Genomic DNA, 6,000 nt, shown 5'->3' on the forward strand with positions numbered 1-6,000 from the left:
GTAGGAACCTCCTGCTACAAATAATAAGCTGCCTAGAGTTCTTTCCTCCTGTTGATCTGCAAAGCAGATCCCCATACAATTGATTTCATTCAAGGAAGGGGGTCTGTTTCTCTAGACTCTTTCCCAAGAGAGATATTGGACTAGACCACAAGTTTCTTGCTTGCCAGGATCCACTTACAGAAAACCTCTTTCACTGGAGGTTTTAAAGCAGATGTTGCAAGGCTGTCTGTCAGGGATGCTTCAGTTGTGATTCCTGCATTGCAGGGAGTTGGAATAGATGATACTTAGAGTCCCTTCCAGTGATACAGTTCTATGATTCTAAGATTTCCAGCCTGCCATGCTACTCTATTCCATCAGCTAATCCACTTACAACCACTACTTACAAGATGCTGAGTCCCACAAGCTGAGCATTTACTCATGAGTAATTCCTGAGCTGCAAATGTTGAGAAACCAATGGAAAGCAATCTGAAGCTCCTCACCTAATGGCGAGGAGTAGCATTTCCAGGATGTGTAGACCTGTTGACTGAAATACTGAGTTTTCAACTGAGTAACTCAATCTACCCATTCGGCAGTTATAAGTTATAAGTCGTTGAACAGTTATAAGTCATTGAACAGTTTGCTTTCCTTCTCCCATCACAGCCTCAAAAATATTTTATTTGAAATTAGTTCAGGTTGGGTGTGGAAACAAAATTTTACTAAGCAAAACACTCTCACCAAAAGGAACAAAAATTGGACCTGAAACAAAAAGTCTGCCCTAAAGGAGGTCACCTTCATTCAGAAATGGATTTGTTAGTCAAGTTGAACATTTTCCAAAATAAATATGCTTCTGTTTTGCACAGTCTATTATTTCATACCATGTGGCATCAATGAGTCAGAAATTGTTTAAACATTTCTTCTCTTGTGGATGCAAATCTACCTGTGCCGTTTCCACTGCAACAAAACAAAACTGATTCCTTGTTTCTATGACTAATTCCTTGTTTCTATAAGGCAGTATTCACAAAACTGTTGCCCTCCAGATTATTCTTTTTTTTTTTTTTTACTACAACTGCCATCAGCCCCAGCTAGAACGCTACAAAGGGCTAATAAGGACTGATTCACACATTACATTACTTATGTACACAGAAGTAAGCTCCACATAGGGTGGAGGAAGCCCAGAGCAAACTTTCTTTTCACCATGAGGGCATTGTCAAGCTAGCAAACAGAAGTAGCAGCTGCCCAATTAACGTAGTTGCAGCAAACAGACCACGAATGCTGTGCAGAACTCAAAGTCACAGAAAAAAGGGGGGTATTCAGTAAAGTCCTACTTAAAGTAGACCCACTGACATTAATGAACCTAGCGTTGTCATCATGTACATTAACTTCATTGGGTCTACACTGTATAGCTCTACTATTAAATATCACCCAAACATTCCCAAGCATGCCTCTGCTTTGGTCACCTCCAGATATATTGAGTGCTGGGTTCCCTATTATTATGGTAGCCTCTTATAAACATTCCCCCAAAAAGAAGTGCTTCAACCAAAAAAAAGCAGAAAAGAGGGTGCGTATTTGCATAAATTTTGCATGTGCTGCTTTATAGGTGCAGATTCATATTAAAAAAAAAACCCTATGATTTAAATAGAAATACAATGCCATTTCACCACAGTTGAGGATTTTTTTAAAAAAGAAACTTTTCAGTCTGCTGCAGAAATGTAGAGAACCAAATTTAAGCTTGGAAAAGATGAGAAGTGGAGAGAACTGAAATTAACACAGATTCTTCCATCCCTAGTCCCAACACAGCAGCTGAACACTAGTTGATTCTCGTTGGCTCTCCATGGTATCAAGCAGAGATCTTTCACCATCACCTCCTAACCTGAACTCTTTAACTGGAGATGGCAGGCACTGAACCCTGGGCCTTTTGTGTTCTCAGCATGCACTCCACCACTAAGCCATGGCCCCTTCCCAGAGGAGATGATTTTAGGATCACAGCCTTAAGCCCAGGGGTCCCCAAACTAAGGCCCGGGGGCCGGATGCAGCCCAATCGCCTTCTAAATCCGGCCTGCAGATGGTCCGGGAATCAGCGTGTTTTTACATGAGTAGAATGTGTGCTTTTATTTAAAATGCATCTCTGGGTTATTTGTGGGGCATAATAATTCGTTCATTATTTTTTTTCAAAATATAGTCCAACCCCCCCCCCACAAGGTCTGAGGGACAGTGGACCAGCCCCCTGCTGAAAAAGTTTGCTGACCCCTGCTTAAGCCATTTGACCCAACTGTGCTCTTTAAGATATGCACCTAGGGACACTTTAAAATTATTGACAGCCACAATGCTGCTTTGCCCAAACAAATCACAACAACAACAACAACAACAACAACAACTTTGCACATCACCCTATGTTTGTGATATTCAGAGTAGATCCACTGGAATTAATGGACCATTAGTTTCAATGGGCTGCTCTGAATACAGTGGTACCTCAGGTTACATACGCTTCAGGTTACATACTCTGCTGACCCAGAAATAACGCTTCAGGTTAAGAACTTTGCTTCAGGATAAAAACAGAAATCGTGCTCTGGCGGCGCAGCGGCAGCGGGAGGTGCCATTAGCTAAAGTGGTGCTTCAGGTTAAGAACAGTTTAAGGTTAAGAACGGACCTCCGGAACGAATTAAGTATGTAACCAGAGGTACCACTGTATAGCTAGAGTTAGTTATCACCCATATCCTGGCAATGGAACAGACATGTGATAGCTGTTCTTACATTACAGTCGCCTGCATCTCAAGCAGCATTAAGCCCCACACCAAGCACTCTCAGGAACATATTATGTCTTCCACGCAAAAGGACAGCAACCATTGTTTAAAAACATGCTCATTATTTCTTTTAAGCAAGCACCAGTAGAGTCACACATTAATAATGGTATTTCCTGAAAGGGACGTGCAACAGGACACATAATTGATCCTCTTTGGCTTCCTGCTCTTGTGTAAGATCTTACTAACATCTGAAGAAAAACAGCAGTGTTGGTCTATACGCTGTTTCGGGGACATTTACAGCAGCAAAAGGGGGGCAGGGAATTTCATGTGCTGCCTCACAGATGAAATGAAGATACTCTAAAGAAACAGCTCCAAGACTGTGGAAAAAGATCAGGCTACAGGACCCTCAAACCACACAATTTCCCCCTGTGGAACATATGATGGAGAAACTCATGAAACAGATGAAGTGGGAAGGACAGGGCAGATATAATGGGGGGTCAATCAACCTCTGAGGCAACATGAAAATGGGCCTTTTCTGCACTGGCTCCCCATTTGCGGAATGCTCTCCCTAGGGTGTTGTGGCTGGCACCTTCCATTACACACCTTAAGGCACCAGGCAAAAACATTCCTCTTCAGCCAGGCCTTTGGATGGTTGCTATCCAATGCCCTTTTAAACCCATTTATGGGAGGGGGATTATTGGTTTGCTTTTGTTCTTATTTTTTATTATGTAGTTTGTGTTTTCTATATTGTAATGTTATGTTGTGAACTGCCCTGAGATTTATGGATGAAGGATGGTAAACAAATTTAATAAATAAATAATACAATAAAAACAAATAAAATCACAGCTGAAAGAATTATGGGCCACCTCTGGGGATGTACCCTCCCTCCTCTCACCTGCATCATCCTTTATTGCCGTTCAGGCTTCTTGTTTAACCAGGCCATGAAACCACAGCTTGTATGGAGCAATTTGGCTGCTATAATTGCCTGCCTTTTAGGGGTGAAAGCAGCCCCTTTTCCGTTAAAGCTAAGTTGTGGCAGGCTTGACCAGGGCCAGATCTCAAGCCATTTTTGCCACCTGAGGCAAGGCAGAACTTCCCACCTGAGGCAAGGCAGAACCTGCTAATGCTACACCACACAGCACTGCTGGTTGCTACTTACTGCACCACAGAGAAGCCAACCCAGGTCTCACAAGGTTTTGCCAAGATGCCCACTGAGGCAGCTGCCGCCAACGGGGGAGCTCCAGAAGCACAGCAGTGGCTGGCAATGAGGCAGTGGTTTGGGCAGGTGATGTGGAGAGGAGGCCTCATTCCACTGCCCCTCCCAAACTGCCACCTGAGACAAGTGGCTCAGGGTGAGTTATGTCAAGGCCAGCTGTGGGCTGAGAAACTGCTCAGCAGAAGACCAGTTTGGGGCTTGCTCTCAGGGTTAAGGATGTTCAAGTTTTCTAGAAGCACTGCGTATCAGGAAAGTTCCCCACTGCCAGAGCCCCAAGAAAGAATACGTTTTGCCTGGAAGTGTCAAACAAAGCACATTGTGATGAGATACTAAATGAGAACAATTTTTTAACGGAAAGAATGAGTTTTGTTAGAAGATTATTTTAGTTTGCGCACCATTAAAGAAATCAGATTAAGCAAAGTACACAACAGGGAAGAATACTTGGCTAAGTGATCACATGTACAGATTAACTTTATTTATCCTTCCTTCTTCCCCCTAAGAAACGTTTGTGCTGCTATTGTTTGGAACAGCACAACACCCGCCGCCACCTGCCAGCTGCTTCGTAAACCGAAAGGGAAAAGAAAACAGATATTTAAACACAACATCACAGTGATGGCAAAATAACTTCAGAAGAGGGATACATGGAGTCTGGCCTCCTCTCCACATCCTGCCCATTTGGCCCATAGCTGTCAACTTTTCCCTTTTCTTGCGAGGAATCCTATTCGGAATAAGGGAATTTCCCTTAAAAAAGGGGAAAGTTGACAGCTATGATTTGGGCACATAAGAAAAATGGTGTGTGTGTGTGTGTGTGTGTGTATATATATATATATATATGTATGTATATATCTCACACCTGTATTGCAAAAATTTCTAGAGGTAAGAAAAATGGAAGAGTAACTGAACTCTCCAAACTGCACCAGGCATTGCCCACATGCATTCAACCCTTATCATCACAGGGTGTAACTGAACATTACAAAGGGCATGGGTTTACCATCAAATATGGCAGCCCCAGGCTGAATTCCATCTGCCGTGTAATTACATCAGAGCATGGAGTCAACTGTACTAGACAAGTGGGATGAGGCAGCCCCTGCCCCTTGTAGCATTTACCTCCACCTTATGAAGAAGGCGGGAGCTTGCTTTTTAACCAAAAATGTTCACAAAACATTGCTCAACATTAGAAATAAAGGATTGCTTCTGGGAATTAGGACCAAATTTGCTTAGCTATAGGTAGGAGTCCTATTCCTCACCACCACCACACCCAATTGGTGAATCAGCAATAGCTTCTTAACCAAGGGTGTGGCATTTCATAAGCTCAAGGCTGCCACTAATAATAAAGATTCTGTAATCAGAACTTGACAGTCGCATTAGCAATATGTAAAAGCAGAAAGGGTTCTGGGGCATTCTCCCATGGCCACATTAGCAGGGGGGAAACCTGGCAGGAACATTTTTATTGGCTAAGAGTTAAGCAGAAGCACTCCAACAGACACATCTTACCCTTTCTTTCTTTTCTGGTGCTTCACGTATTGTCATTAATGAAACACAATACAAACACACAATACAAACACAATAAAAACGCATCAGAGTTCACCTGAGGGATCACCCCAATGCTGAAAACAAATAAAAGAGTGGGGGAAATCTAAAGTTAAAGACCAGTTCCTGAAAATTTTAATAAGAGCTGTCCAAAATTACAAAGCTGCTAAGCACCAAACTACCCATGACCTGTGATTAAACTCCTGACAACTATTTTTCAATGCTTAGCAGCAGCTGCAAATACCTGGAAGAACTCACTTGGAGATGTGGCCTTAACAAAGCAAGGTTTAGGGGCAGGAATCCAGAGCCCCTCACTCAGCAGAACAGGGGGGGTCCCCAAATGAACCAAGGCTGGCTTGCCACATTGTGAAATAATGTACGTTACCATCTAAAGAGCACCCCAGTCTATTAAGTCCATAGCCTATATAATAACCTAACTGCACCATGTCTGCGGGTGAGGAGGGCAGTGTTAACCCTTTTCTCCTGCACCTTTCCCCCCATTTTTGAGGCTACTAATCCTCTCACTGGGACGCG

Source organism: Lacerta agilis, chromosome 11, assembly GCF_009819535.1.
Source record: "Lacerta agilis isolate rLacAgi1 chromosome 11, rLacAgi1.pri, whole genome shotgun sequence".
Classification (NCBI taxonomy): Eukaryota; Metazoa; Chordata; class Lepidosauria; order Squamata; family Lacertidae; genus Lacerta; species Lacerta agilis.